We start from the raw sequence: 20,063 nt of genomic DNA on the forward strand, positions 1-20,063 counted from the left end.
GGCTGGGACAGGGAGGGACAAGAAAGCATTTCTAACCCCAGGCACCTAGTCCAGGATGCAGCAGCCCAAGACAAGAGGGACCAAGTTGGGAGTAGCAGCCTGTGTGGCCATGCAAAGGTCCTGGGGCTGGCAGAGGGGGACAGGGCAGGTGGTATGTGGGGTTTAGGGCTTTAGGGAGTCGTGCAGGCGTTAGGCGGGCAGCAGCCACTCCCAGTGCCCCCTCTTGCCTGCCCAGCCTGGTGCCCGGTGCTGGGGTCGGGGGGGGGGTGCCGTCTCCCCACCCCCCCCCACACCAGCCCGCGCCCGCCCGGCCGCCGCCCACTCTGCCCACATCTGAAGCTCGGCGGAGCCGGACAGTCTGCTGCTAACCACGGAATGTTTCCCCCGAGCGGGGCGGCCGGGCGGGAATGTCGGCGGGAGGAGGGAAGGGCGGGGAGCCCCGAGTCCAGAGTTGGGGAGACACAGAGAGCAGGGCTGGGGAGGAGGGTGCCTCCCCAGCCCCGTGGGGTCCTTCCTGCGGACAGATGGGGCCACGGAGGCACAGAGCCGCGGGCGGCAGGGTGGGGGTGCCCGTCCCTCACCCCAGCCCCAGACAGGAGCCGGGAGGCAGCAGAGCCAGGGGGTGGACGCCTCGGGTGCCCACCAGCCCAGGCTCCAGGCAGGGAAGGGGGGGCAGGACCAGGGGGTCAGGGTGGGTGCCCGCCGCTGGCCCTTCCTTCACTCAGAATCGCACAGTCCCGAGCTGTAGGTGTCCCCCAAAGGGCTTCATGCCTGGGGAAACTGAGGCACGGGAAGAGGCCTGCAGGCGACCGTGACGGCCTTTAGGGAGAGGCACATGGCACAAGATGTGACCCGCTGCGGGTGTGGCATTCACAAGCCGGTCCAGGCCCGGGCACTGGGCACCGGGGCAGCGGGGGAAGGAGGGGCAGGGAGGGGCGGCGAGGTGTAGGGCAAGTGCAGGGGGGTCCCTGGGCCCCAGAGGGCAGGACCACCCCCCCCAGCTGCGCTGGGGAAGGAGCTGAGGCTGAGGGGGCCGAGCACGGCGGGGGGGTGTCCCCGGGGTCCCTGTGGCTGTTTCCGGGAGACACTGGTGAAGGCGGGAAGTCACCACCCGTGTCTCACGCAGGTTAAGGGGCCACGGGCACGGTCAGGAGAGTGGAGGGACACACCGGCAGGCAAGGGGCTGGGCAGGCAGACGGTGGTGGACGTCGAGATGGGGGCAGCAGCTGGAGAGTTGGATGGAGGAGGAGCTGGGTCAAGGGTCAGTAACGGGGGGACTGGAGCGATAGCTCAACAGGTAGGGCATTTGCCTTGCATGTGGTCGACCCGGGTTCGATTCCCAGCATCCAATAGGGTCCCCTGAGCACCGCCAGGAGTAACTCCTGAGTGCATGAGCCAGGAGTCAAGCCAGGAGTCACCCCTGTGCATAGCCAGGTGTGACCCAAAAAGAAAAAAAAAGAGGTCAGTAAAGGGTGGGTGGGAAGATTAGGGATCAGCATGGGGAGGGAGGGAAAGAGGGAGGGAAGGAAGGAGGGTGGGTGAGGGGCTGGGTGCGTGAATGGGTGGATGGATGGGTGGGTTTATTGGTGGGGTGGCTAGCTGGCTGGATGACTAAATGGGTGGGTGGGTGGCTGGCTGGCTGGCTGGCTGGCTGGCTGGCTGGATGGGTGGGTGGGTGGCTGGTGAGAGGGTGGTGAGTAGGCGGATGGGGGGCCAGGGGAGTCTGGCGGGTGAACAGCTGAGTGGATCGGGGTAGGTGAGGGGGCGTTTACAGGCCGGATGGATGCCAGGGGGTCGGCGTGTGGTCCGTGGGGGCTGCTGACTTGAGGCCTGGCGGAGCCGTGGGAAGCCCCTGCCCCAGGGGAGGAGGGACTCAGGACCCCCGGAACCCTGGCCGTTGTCTCTGTAGCTGCTTCTCCGCGGAGCCTCCTCGCCCCCCCGCGCCCCCCTGCCCTCACCCCCATGCGCGGCTCTGGGTCACTCCCCGGCACACACATGGCCCGGCTCTGGGGGGCCCACCGCAGACAAATCAGTGGAAAATTAAAATAGTGCCTGTGTGTTGGTTATCGGCGGCTTCAGCTGGGCCACTTAATGACCCCTTTCCGGGATTGCTACCAGCTGGAGGGGCAGGGCAGGGGATCAGCCGCCCTCTCTGAAGTGGGGGGGCCACCTGGGGTCCTGAACTGTGCAGGCCAGGCGGGGCCGAGGTGATGTAAGGATGGGGTGCCCGGATGGTGCTGGGGGGGCTAGACCCTGCCACCGTCCCCCGTGGGACAAACTCTTTCTAAAATTTTATTTATTTATTTTTGCCTTTTGGGTCACACCCGGCGATGCACAGGGGTTCCTCCTGGCTCATGCACTCAGGATTCACTCCTGGCAGTGCTCGGGGAGACCCTATGGGGTGCTGGGAATCGAACCCAGGTCAGCCGCGTGCAAGCCCTACCTGCTGTGCTATCACTCCAGCCCCGGACCCACTCTCACTGATTTCCCAGAGTGACTGCAGCTCAGTGCCAGGACTTCCTCCTGCAGGAGGCCTCTGGGGTCCACAAACTCCTTTGCTCTCAGGGTCAGCCTTCCGCTCGCCACAGAGCCCGTCTGTCTCCTCCATCAGACCCCTCGACTGCTCAGCTGTTGTGTCCTTGGGATACTCCCTGTCCCTCTCTGAGCCTCCTTTGCCTCCTCCGTTCCAATGGAGATTTTCAGAGCATGTTGGCATTCGACTGGCCAGCACACCGAGGTATTTCATTTTAGAAGGTGGGGCGTCCCCGAGGGGCCCAGAAGTTGGCCTAATTGACCTCAAAGTCATTGCCTGGGACAGACTCCCCTACCTCCTCTCCAACTTGTACCTTCCTATCAAACCACCAGAGGGCGCGCGCGAGCCCTTTGCCCCCCTCCGCCCCCCCCCCCCCCCCATAATCAATGTTGGAGTGGAGGGGGGCTTGGGGGTGGGGGAATGGTCAAGCTAGCAGGAGGGACCCAGAGTTTGATCCCTAACGTCACAGGTCCCCTGAGCCCTGCTCTGCATTTGTGGCCAAAAAACACAAAATAAGAATTGGTTAGGGGCTGGAGCGACAGCACAGTGGGTAGGGCGTTTGCCTTGCACGCGGCCGACCCCTGTTCGATTCCCAGCATCCCATATGGTCCCCTGAGCATCGCCAGGAGTGATTCTGAGTGCAGAGCCAGGAGTCAGCCCTGAGCATCGCCAGGTGTGACCCAAAAAGAAAAAAAAAACAAATTGGTTATACACACCAAACAAGAATTGGTTATACACACCAGATAGTGTTCGTTTGTTCGTTTGTTTGTTTGTTTTTGCGTCTGTTCTTTTTGGGTGATGCTCAGGGCTGACTCCTGGCTCTGCACTCAGGAATCACTCCTGGTGGGGCTGGAGGGACCCTATGGGATGCCGGGAGTTGAACCCGGGTTGGCTGTATGCAAGGCAAACGCCCGCCCCTCTGGACTGCCGCTCTAGAGGGGACCCTATGGAGTGCCGGGGATTCGAACCCAGGTTGGCCATGTGCAGGACCAGCACCTTCCCCGCTGTCCTGTCGCTCTGGAGGGGACCCTTGAGATGCTGGAGGTTAAACCCTGGTCAACGTGTGCAAAGCAAACGCTGTCCTGGCTGTCCTGTCTCTCTTGTCCGCCTCCCGCAGGGCTTTTTTGGGTGAAATGGCTCCAGATAGGCAATGCCCGTGGGCGTGTCCAGTGTCTACCTTGATACCTGGCAGAAGGGCGGGGTTCCAGGTGCCCACACCCACCAGCTGGTCACATGCATTGCCCAGCTCCACCCCGTCTTTTGTTGGAAGTCCTGCTAGACTCCGCGGCTCTGGCCAGGCGGGGGCTGTCCGGCCATCCATTCCCAGCTCTAACAGCGCCGTCATCCGTCCGCGCTGGCTGCTCTGGGCCCCGTGGGGCAGGACGGACTTTTGTTTGGGGCCACACCCGGTGGTGCTCAGGGCTGACTCCCACCTCTGTGCTCAGGGCTGACTTCTGGCGGGGCTCAGGGGTGGGGGGGTTGGATCCCTCCCTGCACACAAGACCAGTGACCTCCCCGCTGTCCTATCGCTGGGGCCCAGAAACGGTCATGGTCACGGTCCTCCCGTTGTTCATCGATCTGCTCGAGCGGGCCCAGTAACGTCTCCATCGTGAGACTTGTTACTGTGTTTGGCATATCGAGTACATCATGGGGAGCTTGCCAGGCTTTGCCGTGCAGACGAGATACTCTCGGTAGCTTGCCAGGTTCTCCGAGGGGTGGAGGAATCGAACTCGGGTCGGCCATGTTGGCCGCTTGTAAGGCAAACACCCTACCGCTGTGCTATCGCTCCAACCCCCCAGAAACAACCTTTTAAAAGTCTTTTATTCCTGGGTCTGTGAGGGAACTCACAATTTAGTACTCAGACTTTGCATATTGGTGGTTCTGGTTCTTATTTCAGGGGTGGCACCTGGCAGTGCTCAGGGCTAACTTCTGGCTCTGTGCTCCAGGACCCTCCTGAGCTCCAGGGGTGCTGGGATCTAACCCGGCAAGGCAAGCACCTGCCTCTGGACCATCTCCCAGGCAATTGGAGGCTCAGGTGTGATCCCCAATACCACATGTTTCCTTGAGCACCAAGCTGGGAGTTGCCTCTGAGCATGACCAAGTATAGCCCCAAGTGAAAATGCTTCCATTTCTTCCCCCGATCATATCTTGGGTTTGTTTGAGGGGTAGCCATAGGACTTGGAGGTCACTCTCAGCTTGAGTCCCCTTGAGATGCCCCCTGATCTCTTGGGACCCCCTAATCTCTCAGGACCCTCCTGATCTCTCAGGATCACCTGATCATACACACTAGTTGTTCTGGGCTCTGCGAGGCAGACCAGACCTCTGTTTGTTTGGGGCCCGGTGGTTCTCAGGGCTGACTCCTCGCTCTGTGCTCAGGGATCACTCCTGGTGGGTTCAGGGGACCTCAGCGGATACTGGTGATCCAACCGGGTCATCCCCCTAATCTTTCAGGATTCCCTGTTCTCTTAAGGCCCCTGCCAATCTCTCTGTGCTCCCCTGTTCCCTTGACACCCCCGATTTTTGGGATCGCCTGATCTCTCAGAATCCCTGATCTCTTGGGATCCCCTCATCTCCCATAATCTCCCTGATCTCTCAGGATCCCCTGATCTCTCAGGATCCCCTGATCTCTCAGGATCCCCCGATCTCTCAGGATCCCCCAATCTCTCAGGATTCCCCCCAATCTCTCAGGATCCCCTGATCTCTCAGCATCAAACCTTTCATGGAATTACCTGACCAGAGGGTTGGAGATGCTGCTAGCAAACAGAATGAAATGGGACAGAGAAGAGAGTCCAGAGGCTGGTCGGGAAGAAGGGAGCTCAGCCCAGAAGCAGAAACACTTTATCACACAGAGATGGGCGTGAGGGCAGTTCTTCCTCAAGGCTGCCTTGCATGAGGCTGACTCAGGCACCCCATAGGGTAATCCTGAGCACAGAGCCAGGAGTCAGCCTGAGAACTGCCAGGTGTGGCCCCCAAACCATAATAATAATCACGGTCACTGTCACTGTCCTCCTGTTGTTCATCAGTTTGCTCGAGCAGGCCCAGTAATGTCTCCATTGTGAGACTTATTACTGTGTTTGGCATATCGAATACGTCATGGGGAGTTTGCCAGGCTTTGCCGTGCGGGCGAGATACTCTCAGTAGCTTGCTGGGCTCTCCAAGAGGGGTGGAGGAATCGAATCTGGGTTGGCCAGGTTTGCCGCGTGCAAGGCTGTGCTATCGCTCCAGTCCCATAATAATAATACTACTACATTGAAATTTTTTTTTGGCTTTTTGGGTCACACCCAGCGATGCTCAGGGCTAACTCCTGACTCTGTACTCCGGAATTACTCCTGGTGGTGCTCAGGGGACCAGATGGGATGCCAGGGATCAAACCCGGGTCAGCCCTGTGCAAGGCAAACACCTTTCCCACTGTAACTATTGCTCCAGCACTAAATTAAAATTTTAAACGAAGATCTAAAAAAAAAAAAAGAAAGAAAATCAGTGAGATAATGTGAGGAAAACATTTGCAATATGTCTGCCAAAGAATCCTACTGGTTCACCTGTATATTGAGTGCTCATAAATCAATAAGAAAAGGTCAGTGGGGGACGTTGAAGAAGCTTCACAGGACCAGCAAGGCTGGGACAGGGACTGGGAGCAGACTTTGCACTCGAGGAACCCTGTTTTGAGAGCTGATACCACATTTCCCCAGGCACTGCCGGGAGAGGCCCCCAAACCAAGTCAAAATAAGAAGAAGTAGCCTCAGATCTCCCTGAGACCACAGCAGTCTGTCCAGTACATAGACCTGGGCTCCATCTCAGCATCCACCCCACCCCCCATGACCTGCTGGCCCCCGAGGATCACGGATAGCGACATTGCCAGGACCCCAAGAAGCACAGTCTCAGCATCTGACCCCACACCTGACTGCTTGAGTCATCCCCAGGGTCCCCCCAGAACCTCTTTGTAGACCCTGAGGGATGCCGGGAATCGAACCTGTGCTGGTGATGTTCAAGGCAAATGCCTTCCTGCTGGAGTATTACTCTGGCCTCCCTTTATTTTATTTTTATTTATTTATTTATTTATTTATTTATTTATTTTTGGGTCACACCCGGTGATGCACAGGGGTTCCTCCTGGCTCTGCGCTCAGGAATTACCCCTGGCGGTGCTCAGGGGACCCTATGGGATGCTGGGAATCTAACCCGGGTCGGCCGCGTGCAAGGCAAACGCCCTACCTGCTGTATTATCGTTCTAGCCCCTCCCTTTATTTTTAATTTATTTATTTATATTGGCTTTTTTGGGGGGGGTCTAACTGGGTAGTGCTCAGAGGTTACTCCTGGCTCTGGGCTCAGGGATTCTCCTGACAGTGCTCAGGGGACTGTCCTAGTGCCAGGAATCGAACCCTGAGTTAGGCATGTGAAAGGCAAATGCCCTCCCCACTGTACTGTCACTCTGGCCCACAAATGGATTTCATTTTATTCATTTGTTTATTGATTTGGGCGCCACCCCCAGCGGTGCTCAGGGCTGACTCCTGGCTTTGCACTCAGGCATCACTCCTGGCAGGACTCGGGGGGACCCCTATGGGATGCCCGGGACAGTACCTGAGTTGACTGCATGCCAGGCAAGCGCCCTCCCCGCTGTCCTACCCGAAATGGATTTGAAATATCTGAAAAGAGGCTGGGCATGAAACATGCGCACTTAGGCCCTAGGTTGACCTCTTGTGGCATAAGAAGGGAAGTGAAGTGTGGAGAAAGAGGCCGTGTCTGGAGGGGACCCGCCCCCCACACCTGCCCAGCTCACCCTCAGACAGACCGGGCCAGGCAAGCTGGCCGCTGGGCTGTCTGGGGCGAGAGCTGAGATCTGAGCGACAGCCCAGCAGGGAGGGCACTTCCCTCCTGTACCACCCCTAAATCAAATTCAGGGCCTTAGAGACGTGTGTACTCCCGAAACACGGCAGTTGAGGGGGTCCCCCTCGAAATGACGGGGACATTCTGAAATATTCTCAGTCTGAAAGTAAGGGTCCCCATGTCCCCGCTATAACGTGGGGGCGGGAGGTCTGAGCCGGATACACAGATGCGTGCTAGGGGACCCCCTGCGAGGGCACCCTCAGGGAACCACCCTTCCCTGCAGAGGGTGGGGGGAATAGAAGGGGGCAGGAGGGGTGCCTGCAGGGACAGAGAAGGGTCCGGAGAACACGAAGGGGACCCCGGGAACAGGCTTCCGCCGCTGATGCCTCTGCTCCCATGCAGCGACCAGGGTAAACTTTAGATTCCAGATGCAGATACTTTGTTGCAGTTCATTTATTCACACTAAGATGCTGGTGGCGGGCGCCAAGCACCGTGCGATGCCGTCAAGTCCCGCTAGGGGGCAGCCCAGGACCGGCAGACCCTCCGTGGCGCTTTGTCTGGGGATCATGCAGGTTTATACTTTTTTTTAGGTTTTCCTGCATCTGTGTGTGTGTGTGTGTGTGTGTGTGTGTGTGTGTGTGTGTGTGTGTGTGTGTGTGTGTGTGTGTGTGTGTGTGTGTGTGTGTTTCACCGTATTTCTAGCTTCCCCCCGCCCCGTTCCCTCTCATCCTCAACGTTGGTCGCCGTCCAGCTCCTGGATTTGGGGGGCTGCACCGGGCTCAGTGCTCAGGCGAGGGGTCGCTCACCGTGGGGCTCAGGGACTCTACCTTGCCAGGACTGTGCCCAGGGCTCCTTCCTGCGGAGCACCCATCCCAGAGTCTGCCCCATCTCCGCCAATGCTTTTTTTCCCCCCCTTCTTGAAAACTGTAGGTTGTGGTCAGGGTTTTCGCGTCTGGCATCTCCCGCTCAGGCCCACGATTTCCATGTTTGTGCTCACGACACTCAACACGCATCCAGCCTGGGAACAGCAAAGCGCTTCTTGTGCAAAGCCTCCTCCTCCTCCTCCTCCTCCTCCTCCTCCTCCTCCTCCTTCTTCTCTTCTTCCTCCTCCTTCTCCTCCTCCTCTCACGGCTGGAGCCATAGTACAACAGGGAGGGCACTTGCCTTGCACACAGGCAGACCCAGGTGAGACCCCAGCACCACGTAAGGGTCCCTCAGCCCACCAGAGTGATTTCTGAGCACCACTGGGTGTGACCCAAAACAATAATAAATATAAATAATAAATAAAAGGCCCTCCCGTTGATCGTCGATTTGCTCGAGCGGGCCCAGTAACGTCTCCATTGGAGACTTTGTTGTTACTGTGTCTGGCATATCGAATACTCTCGGTAGCTTGCCGGGCTCTCCGAGAGGGGCGGAGGAATCGAACTCGGGTCAGCCATGTTGGCCGCTTGTAAGGCAAACGCCCTACCCGCTGTGCTATCGCTCCAGCCCGACCAGACCCCGAAGGAGAGCGAGCAAAGGACAGTAACCCTCCGGAGAGGGGAGAGGCCCGTTTCAGCCTTTGCCCACCCTTCTGACCTCGGGGTGATTCCGGACCCCAAAGTCAACCCAAAACAAAACCAAAAAAAAAATTTGCTTGGGCCGGAGCAATATCACAGCGGGTAGGGTGTTTGCCTTGCACGCGGCTGACCTGGGTTTGATTCCCAACATCCCATATGGTCCCCCGAGCACCACCAGGAGTAATTCCTGAGTGAGGAGCCAGGAGCAACCTCTGAGCATTGCTGGGTGTTACGCAAAAAAAGCAAAAAAAAAGTCCTCCCAAGTGCGCCTCCTCTGACTTCTAGAAGCAGCCCTCAGACACACTCTCACAGTCATACACTTACACTCACACACACTCTCACACACATCTATACACTCAAATTCTCACACTCACGCACATATACTCACACATTCTCACACACACACATTCTTACACACTTATATTTGCACACTGACTCACACACACTCACACTCACTCACATGCACCATGGCTGCCGGGTTCTCACATTCCAAAACCTTCTGCGTGGTCTGCAGGCCCAGCTGTCCTCCAAAGATGACAGTGACAGTGATCCCACTGCCTCACTGAGGTCCCCAAACCCACATTTCCCCCAGTTTTAGGGGGAGACTTTGGGTCACCTGTTCACATTCTTTGTCCACTTTCCGTGGTCTCCTCTGTGTGCAGGAGTGGGTGGAGGAAGGCGAGAAGCTGGGGAAGGACCAAGGGACGGAAGGACAGAGGGATGGAGGCTGGGGAAAGACCGAGGGACAGAGGTGGGGCCCCGTCCTGCTCCTCCCACAGGTCCAGGCCAGGACAACGCCCTCCTGACCACTCGCGTTTCTGCTCTGCATGGGATGGGTCCTGTTATGGGGTGGGGGTCCCCCAGAACAAGCTGCCCAGGGGAAACGGGGAGACAGATTCTGCAGCGTGGGGACAGGTAATAGAGCAGACAGTGGGGGGACCAACTATGCCCCCTCAATGCACAATCTGTCTCCTGGGCTCAGGGCCTCGCCCCTTCCCTTCCCGCACGTGGCAAGCCCGGGTCACTGGGCAGGCTTCCTCTCAGCTGCTGCTGGGCTGAGGGGCCCACAGCCATCAGCCACCAGGTGACCCTCTCTGTCTCCCACACTCTCCCCAAAGTGGGGACCCTGAGGTGACACTCGTCACTGTGCTCACACCATCCAGGCTCCCGGCAAGGCCTCAGGTGTGTAGAGAAGGGTCAGTTCCGCCACCCTCGGAGCCACTGCGATAGACATGACAGTTTGTTGTGACCGTAACAGATGTGACATCACTGTAATCATGTGATAAACATGACCCTCACTGTGACCGTGTGACAGGAGTGACGTCACTCTGACCATGTGACAGATGTGACCATCACTGTGACCATGCAGACGAGACCTTCTTGTGACCATGTCACAGATATGAACATTTACTGTGACCGTGTGACAGACATCTCTGTTCACTGACCATGACGGGGTGTGACTGTGTGACAGGCCTACCACGATCTCCCAGCCCAGAGGGGTAGTAGTGCGCCCAGTGCCCCAGGTTGTCACCTTCCAGCTCATTTCCAGAGAAGAAAGCAGAGACTCCATGTGTGGTCCAAGGTCTCTGCAGCAGGACAGGTGGTAGCGGTGCCAGGAAATCCCCCGGCCCCGCCCCCAGGTGGTTTCATTGGCCCCTCACCTAGGAGGTCCCTGGCCCCGCCCCAAGGTGGGTTCTTTGGCCCCGCCCTTAGGAGCTCTCTGGCCCCGCCCACAGGAGCTCCCTGGCCACGCCCCAGGTGGCTTCCTTGGCTCCGCCCCCAGGAGGTATCTGCCCCGCCCCTATGAGCTCCCTGGCCCCGCCCCCAGGAGGTCCCTGCCCCGCCCTCAGACGGAGGGAGCGAAGCAGGCCCAGCTGCAAGGGTAGGTGATCCGGGTGGGGCCACGCGGGAGGGCAGGGCAGAGCCTGCCACGGAGCCCTGGTTGGTGGTCCTGGCCCTGGGGAGTCGTAGGTGTGGCTGAGGACTCGGAAGTTCCTCCGCGTCCCTCCACCGGGCCTCTATAACTCCCCCTGCCCTCGGGTCCCACCGTCCCCCAAACAAGGAGGTGCAGCAGGTGGAGGACTGCGGGGCTCTGACCCGCCGTGTCCATCGCCGTCCATAAACTCTGTGCCTCAGTTTACCCGTCTGTGAAGGGAGGGGCCTAAGGGCAGTCCCGCGCGCCGCCAGAATCCAGGTGGCGCTCAGGTGTTCTTTCAGTCAAAGAGATTAGTGCAAACCCAGGTATGCCGTGTGTGTGTGTGGGGGGGGGGGGGGTTTACAACCCCTGAGTGACTGTGTAGCTCGGGGACATGGGACAAGCAAGGAAGGAAGGAAGGTAGGAAGGGAGGAAGGAGAAAGGAAAAGAAAGAAAGAAAGAAAGAAAGAAAGAAAGAAAGAAAGAAAGAAAGAAAGGAAGGATGAAAGAGGGAGGGAGGGGGCTGGAGCAAGTAGGGCATTTGCCTTGCATGCGGCCAACCCGGGTTTGATTCCCAGTATCCCATATGGTCCCTTGAGCACCTCCATGGGTAGTTCCTGAGTGCAGAGCCAGGAGTAACCCCTGTGCATCACCGGGTGTGATCCACAAAAGCAAAAAGAAAGAAGGAAAGGAAAGGAAAGGAAAGAAAGAAAGAAAGAAAGAAAGAAAGAAAGAAAGAAAGAAAGAGGAAAGGAAGGGAAAAAGGAATGGAGGAAGCAGAGGGGAGGGGAGAGGGGAAACCCAAGGCACAGAAGGGCAAGTCTAGGCTGGGGTTCATGGGTGCATGTGGGGCAGGGCTGGGGTTGAGACACCAAGTAGGCTGCCACTCTGTGGGTGCTGGGGTGCAGGGGCTGGGAACCCCAATACCATCCTCTTCTGTTTCTGCCCAGACTTGGGTGATCTGCCCCCGGGTGAGCCCTGTCCAGCATGTGAGCAAGCTCGGGTCACTCTGGGGGAGAGACTGAGGCTGGAGTGCAGGAATCCCAGTGGGAGCCCTCAGGGGGCAGGGGAAAACACGCAGCCTGCTGAGGACCCCACATCACTCTGCCTCAGTTTCTCCCCCTCTGGGGGGGCGAGATGCCAGGGAAGAGGAGGGAAACTGGGCTTAACCCAGCCCGTGGACAGAGGGTTGGTAGGAGGCTGCCCTGTCCCTGCCAGAGCATGGGCTAGGTAGGCCTGGTCACCCCCATGGCCTTCTCACCGTCCCCGAGGTGCCAGGATGCTTCCCGTATCCCACAGCCACTCCAGAGCATGTGACCAGTCCATCAGGAAATCTGGGGACCGGCTCCTGGTGTCCCCAAGCCATGGCCTCCTCCCCTACCGCCTGCAGATGCTCATCAAGTGCTTGCAGGGGTGGGTAATTCAAAATGTCAGAGGTCCCGATTCCGTCCCCGGCACCCCATCTCATGGGCATGACCCTGATGGTCCCTGAACTGAACTGTCAATCTCAAGTCCCAGGCCCCAGAGCACTGCTGGGGAAGGAGCACTGCTGGGGGAGTTCCGCCCCCAAAAAAGAACCAAGCTCAGTCCCAGAATTTTTTTTTTTTTTTTTTGCTTTTTGGGTCACACCCGGTGATGCTCAGGGGTTACACTCCTGGCTCTGCACTCAGGAACTACTCCTGGCGGTGCTCAGGGGACCATATGGGATGCTGGGAATCGAACCCGAGTCGGCTGCGTGCAAGGCAAACGCCCTCCCCGCTGTGCTATCGCTCCAGCCCCAATAGTCCCAGGTCTTTCCTCTGCACCGTTGTCAAGGTGAGTGTCAGAGCGGGAGGGAAGAGCAGCCGCCTGACCTCACTCTGCAGCTCTCAGATGGGTCCCCAAGATTCACCCTGGTCGCTCCTTGTTTTTTTTTTTTTTTTTTTTTGCACCACACTCCTGGCTCTGTGCTCAGGGATCACTCCTTGTGCTACACAGGGAACCCGATGGGACGCCAGCGATTGAACCTGGGTTGGCAACGTGCAAGGCAAGCGCCCTCCCTGCTGTCCTACTGCTCTGGTCCCCTGGTCCCTCTTGCCACATCTGGGCTTCTCCAGGGAGGGCAGGGCAGCAGCGTCTGAGTGGGGGCCCCCTGGAGCCCCAGGAACCTGGGCATGACATAGGGACCCCAGAGCTCTGGGACAGACTTGCTCCCTGCTGCCCCCCCCCATTCCCTGTCTTTGCTATTTTGTGTGTGGGGGGGGAGGCAGGGAGTGAGAAACCCAGCAGTGCTCAGTGCTCACTCCTGGCTCTGTGCTCAGGGCTCACTCCTGGCTCTGTGCTCAGGGCTCACTCTCGGTTCTGTGCTCAGGGATCACTCCTGGCAGGGCTTGGGAAAACCGTAAGGGGTTCCGGGGATCCATCCTCCATTACTATGGCTTTGGGCCTTCCTGTCTTTAAAATGACCTTGACCTCCTCCCTCCAGCAGCAGAACCCCAACCATGATAACTCTGTGTCCCCCAGAGAAGAGGGGTGCAGAACCGCCTTCATCCCCAGGGAATCCATCGCTGCTGTTCCCAGAGCTCCTTTCACAGAGGAGAGAATGAAGGCTCAGAGAGGGCCAGCCGTTCCCCCGGGGACACACAGCACCTGGGGCAGAGCCAGCCACCCCCAGGAGCCCAGCCCGCGCAGCCCAGGACGCACCTGGAGAGGGCGTGGGGTGCTACTTGCAGGGGAACTAGCACAGGGAGCCCAGGGCAAGCATGCCACCGTTGCGAAATCTAAGGGCGGCCTGTTGGCATGCCCGGGCAGTGCCACCGCCCGGGCCCCGCAGGCACCTCCAGGAAGGAAAGAGCTTTTGAGAACTGGGCACCTGGACAGAAGGCGGGTCCAACCGCGGGCGCGGAGCAGCCAATCAGAGGCTGCCGCTCTCCTGCCTGGCCAATAGAAATGTCCCAATGATCCAGGCTCCGCCCCCAAACGAAGCCCATTGGTCCAAGAAAAGGCTAAGGCGCAGGTCCCTAGGTCCTATACCCCAATGAACGTTTTAGGGTCCCTTCCATCTGTGGGTGCTTAGGGGGTGTTTTGGTTTGTTTGCCTTTTATAGTGCTTTCTAATATGAGGGCACGAAAGGTGGAGTCTGAGGGAGCACTGAGGCTGACTTCTGGGAGTGTGGGCTGTGTCACCTTCAAACCCCCCCCCCCAAGTTTTATTTCTTTTGTTTCAGGGGCCACACCCGGCGATGTTCAGGGCCTACTCCAGCTCTGTACTGAGGCATCACTTCTGGCGGTGCTTGGGGGTTGCCGCGTGCGGAGCAAGTGCCTTTCCGCTGTGTAGGTCCACCCCTGCCCCTCAGTGTTCTTGAACTTTCCCCCAGCACCTCACGGCTGTGTACGCTGAGGCTGGTGGGCAGCTCCGGGAAGAGGGCTGAGTTCCCGGGGCCGGGATGGTGGGCCACAGAGTGGTGACCCGTCTCCCACCGTCTGGCCTACACCCCCACCCACACCTATTCTCCCCGGAGTAGCCATAGAGGACGCCAGCAAACACCCCACCCTTCACCTGGGTGTCCACCTCCCCCCAGGGTAAAAAGGCCAAGTCCTCCCTGAGCCCACTAGGGCCACAGCTTCCATCCCCTCCACTTAGGACTTCCTCCTGGCTCTGCACTCAGGGGTCACTCCTGCTGGGGACCCTATGGGGTACCGGGCATCAAACCCAAGTTGGCCATGTATAAGGCAAGTGCCCTACCCACTGTCCCATCCGTGCATCTCCTGGTCCCAACTTTCTACCCTGTGAGCTGCTGCCTTCCCTACAGCCTCTGGAGTCTTCCAAGCTCGCCTGACAGATCCAGAGCACCTCCCTGGCATGAGCAAGATCCAAGCTCCATCCCCCGCATCACAGGACCCTCCCCCAGACTCTCTTCAGGAGAGGTCCAGGCCCTCCAGCACCCAGGGCAGGGCCCAGTGGGAACATCTTGTTAGGGCCAATGTCCTGAGTTCCGGAGAGAATCGCTGGGAGTGGCCTCCACGCCCTCTTGAGTACTGCTTAGGGCCCCTTGAAAGAGGAGTTCAGCACCCACTAATGCCCCCTGAAATGTGCTCAGGTGTACCTGTCTCGCCTTTCTCTCAGCCCTGGAGACTTAGATCAGGTGGGTCAGATTCAGGGCAAACACATATATGTGCGTGTGTGTGCCAACACACATGCACATGCATACACATATGCAGGGGCATACCAGCATATACACATAAATGTGTATGCATGTACCAACACGTGTGCATCCATGGACCAGCATATGCACACGTGTACCAACACACTGCGTGCAGAGACATGCACGACTATGTTGTATTCGCACCAACATACAAGCGTGCAACAGGTACACACCTGGACACACGTGCAGGCACACCTACAGGTACACACGCACAAGGCATGCACACACACAACACCAGCACAGATACAAGGCATGCAACACATACGCGTGCCCAAGGTGTGCACATATGTACATACACATGCATGCATGCATGCACAGACGTACATGCAGACACAGGCACGCACATAGGCACTGGCGCTCCAGAAGGGGGAGCAGACATGTGCTCCGGGCTTTGTGCACGCGCCTGGGACTGAGCTGCTCCGTGATCTGGGCACAAAGGAGGGAGGTGCGTGTTTGGGGGTGCTCGCCTGGTTCTGCAGCTTACACCCCCGCCCGCGCTCTTCCCCGACACAGTCCTCCAGCCCTGGAGCCCCACCCGGTGCCTCTACTTTCCCGCCAGTTAACAGGGCGCTGCGGGCGCACTCAATGGGGTAATAGCCGGAAACAGCTGCCCACACAGCGTCAGCCGTTATTAAGGTTTCAGGGCCACCCGCGGGCCTCAATTTCCTCGCCTATAAAATGGGCATCCTGAGAAGCGCAGCAATTCCTCTAGCGCCGCGGGGTTGCTGGCAGGGAAAGTGGTGCCAGGTGGGGAGGGGGCGTGTACCTGTGTTGGGGACGGGGCGGGGCCTGAGCAACCACGTGACTCGCCCTGGGGCTGGCCACGCTCCGTCCCGCTGGCCGGGCGAGAGCATGTCCCGGATTGCAACTGGGGGATTTCGGCACGTTCCCGCTTCAGCCCCTGGGGAAGTGGCACCTCTTGGGCAAAGGGGTCCGGCAGGAGAGAATCGTGGGAGGGTCGAGAATCACAACCCCCACCCCGCTGGCCTGGAGAGGGGCTCAGGGGTAGAGCACAGATCTCGCATGGTCAGTGCCGCGCACACACGCACACACACACATGCACACACACGCACGCACACACACGCATGCACACAAGTACAGTCTAGACTTTCGCTGCATGTTTTTCTTTCCTCTTCCCTTTCCTCCCACCATCCATCATTCCTTTTTTTTTTTTTTTTTTGGTGGGGGGGTAGGACTTGGGGCCACACCTGGTAGTGATCAGGGCTTACTCCTGGCTCTGCACTCAATGATCACTCCTGGTGGCACTCAGGGGCCATCTGGGGTGCCGGGGATCAATCCCCGAGTTGGTGGTGTGCAAGGCAAGCACTGAGTCCTCACTGTCCTATTGCTGCGGCCTCTGTAATAGTCATTTAATACATACAGTGTGTACAAACAGTAGAACAATTCTTTTTATTTTCTTTTTGTGTCACACCCTGCGATGCACAGGAGTTACTCCTGGCTCTGCACTCAGGAATCACTCCTGGCGGTGCTCAGGGGACCCTATGGGATGCTGGAAATCGAACCCAGGTCGGCTGCCTGCAAGGCAAACGCCCTACTGCTGTGCTATGGCTCCAGCCCCCACAATTCTTATTTTTAATACTTCATTATTTCAGTTTATAAAAGCGCCGTGACTTACAAAGTTATTCATAACTGAGGTTTAGACATACAATGTTCCAGCACCAATCCCACCACCAGGGTCCCCATTTCCCCACCCCCCTACCCCCTGCCTGCCCTCTGGACCGGAACCTTTCTAAGTTCTGTTTTAAAGTTTAGGTCTCTTGATTTCAGAGTTATTAACTCTGTGCTTTGGATGTTTGGCTCTATCACCTTTGTGCCTTTTTTTTTTTTTTTTTGCTTTTTGGGTCACACTCAGCGATGCACAGGAGTTATTCCTGGCTCTGCACTCAGGAATTACCCTGGCGGTGCTCAGGGGACCATATGGGATACTGGGAATCGAACCTGGGTCGGCCACGTGTAAGGCAAACGCCCTGTCCGCTGTGCTATCGCTCCAGCCCCACCTTTGGTTTTTTTTTTTTTTCCCTTTATTTTATTTTATTTTTTTAAAGTTGTAGATTTACAATTTTTTGTGCTTTGGTTTCAATTATACAATGATCAGATACCCATCCCTCCACCAGTGCCCATTTTCCACCACCATGGATAATATCCCTCCCACCCCCATCCCCCCAGTCTCTGTGGCAGGGCAATCCCCTGTGTTCTCTCTCTCCTTTTGGATGTTGTGGTCTGCAAAAGAGGCATTGAGTGGCAAACATGTTCAGTCCATAGTCTACTTTCTACATGCATCTCCCCCCCTGGGAGGATCCTCCAAACGTCCTTTATTTGGTGCTCCCTTCTCTATCTGAACAGCCCTTTCCTCTAGGATACCCGGCTGGCCTCTAAGTTATGGAGTAATCCTCCTGGTGCTGATCTCAGCTATTCTTGGGTATTAATCTCATACTTTGTTACTTTATATCCCCCAGATGAATGCAATCTTTCTATGTCTATCCCTCTCTTTCTGACTCATTTCGCTTAGCATGATACTTTCCATATTGTACCACTTGTATGTAAATTTCATGACTTCATCTTTTCTAAGAGCTACATAGTACTCCATTGTGTAGATGTACCAAAGTTTCTTTAACCAGTCATCTGTTCTTGGGCATTCAGGTTTCTTCCAGTTTCTGGCTATTGTAAAGAGTGCTGCAATGAACAAACAAGTGCAGATGTCACTTCGACTATACATTTTTGCCTCTCTGGGATATATTCCCAGGAGTGGTATTGCTGGGTCAAATGGGAGCTCAATTTCTAATTTTTTGAGAATCGTCCATACTGTTTTCCAGAAGGGCTGAACCAGTGGACATTCCCACCAACAGTGAAGGAGTGCAGCCCCACCTTTGTACCTTTATCCCCTGATCCCAACAACCTCCCCCCTCATTGCTTCTCATCTGTCCCTTCTTCCCTTCCCCTTCACTTCATATTTTTCCTTCTTCCTGTACTCGGGGGCTTAGAATGATCTAGGCATCCTTCTCCACCTCTCTCTCTCCTATATCTCTGTCTCTCTATCTCTGTCTCTCCTCTCTCTGTCTCTGTCTCCTCTCTCTGTGTCTCTGTCTCTATCTCTGTCTCTCCTCTCTGTCTGCCTCTGTCTCTCTGTCTCTCTGTCTCTGTTTCTCTCGGGCCACACCCAGTGGTGCTCAGGGCTTACTCCTCGTTGATGCCCAAAGATCACTCCTTATGGGGATGGCAGTGACAGCGATAGATGATTGTAACTCAAACATGAAAGCTTGTAACTGTATCTCACAATGAGTCAACAAAAAAAAAGTTTAAAAACAAAATTACTCCTGGTGGTGCTCAAGGGACTATATGTAATACTGGGGATTGAACCTGGGTCTGCCATCTTCCACTTGTCCTATCACTTTGGCCTCTGTTTTATTTTCAGTTCTGGGGTCCACATGCAGTGGAGTTCACTCCCATGTATCCCAAGTCTCCAGCTCTGAGCTCGGGGACCATGTGGTTCCAGGGCAAGACAGGGGCAGAGCATCAAGCCAGGGCACCTGCATGCAAAGCCCATCATGTGCATCCCTTGGTACCGTTCTCCCAGGCTCTAGATGATGTCTATGTGTTTGTTTCTGTTCGGGGGCCACTCCCGGCTGTGCTCAGGGCTCATTCCTGTCTCTGTGCTCAGGACTGATTCCTGACTCTGTGCTCAGGGATCCGTCCAGTCTCTGTGTTCAGGGGTCACTCCTGGCTCTTTACTCAGGGGTCACCCCTGGCAGGGCTCGGGGGCCCTATGGGATGCTGGCATCAGTCTGTGCAATGCAAGTGCCTTGTTGGCTGTACAACCTCTCCCACTCTTAACTTATTATTTTCCTTCCTATTTATTTTTTGGGTTTTTTTTGTTTGGGGAGAAGGCACACCTAACGATGTTGATGTTCAGGATTTCTTCTGCCTCTAGTCTCCGGGATCACTCCTGACGGTGCTCAAGCCACCCTGTGGGGTGCTGGGAATTGAACCTGGCTCAGCCACATGCCAGGTAGACTTCCTCCCCACTGTAGTTTTGCTCTGCTCCCCTCAATAATTCTGTTGGAAACTATAAAGTCACCCTTTGGGGGCTGGAGTGTAGGGCGTTTGCCTTGCAGATGGCCGACCTGGGTTCAATTCCCAGCATTCCATAGGGTCCCCCGAGCACCACCAGGAGTAACTCCTGAGTTCAGAGCTAGGAGTAAGCCCTGTAGATCTCCGGGTGTGACCCAAAAGAAAAAAAAAAGTCTCCCTACGGCTGGTGCCTTCCCGTTTTCTTTGTTCACAGACATTCCCTGTGCAGACATTGTTCTCAGGGACAGGCCCCAACTGCAGGTCCAGCTGACCAGCTTTGGGGTTTAGCTCCTGGAATACATTTCACCCCAGCCTGATTTTCCCAATTCACTCTGTCAATTCCATTGATTGACAGACACAAAACCTCACTGGGGCCAGAGACAGAGCAGAGAGTGAGTCCCTTGCCTTGTGGGGTCAACAGCTCTGATCCCCTGAACCCTGCCAGGAGTGATCCCCAAGCACAGAGCCAGGAGTCAGCCCCGAGCTCATAGCCAGGAGTGAGCCTCGAGCACAGAGCCAGGAGTCAGCCCTGAGCACAGAGCCAGGAGTCAGTTCTGAGCACAGAAGTGAGCCCTGAGCACAGAGCCAGGAATGAACCCTGAGCTCAGAGCCAGAATCAGCCCTGAACACAGAACCAAGACTGAGTCATGAGCCAGGAGTTAGCCCTGAGCATAAAGCCAGAAGTGAACCCTGAGCTCAGAGCCAGGAGTCAGCCCTGAGCACAGAACCAAGACTGAGTCATGAGCACAGAGCCAGGAGTGAGCCCTGAGCACAAAGCCAGAAGTGAACCCTGAGCTCAGAGCCAGGAGTCAGCCCTGAGCACAGAGCCAGGAGTGAACCCTTAGCTCAGAGCCAGGAGTCAGCCCTGAGCTCAGAGCCAGGACTGAGCCCTGAGCTCAGAGCCAGAATCAGCCCTGAGCACAGAGCCAGGAGTCAGCCCTGAACAGAGCCAGCAGTCAGCCC

This window comes from Sorex fumeus, unplaced genomic scaffold (assembly GCF_029834395.1).
Source record: "Sorex fumeus unplaced genomic scaffold, SorFum_2.1 ptg000019l, whole genome shotgun sequence".
Classification (NCBI taxonomy): domain Eukaryota; kingdom Metazoa; phylum Chordata; class Mammalia; order Eulipotyphla; family Soricidae; genus Sorex; species Sorex fumeus.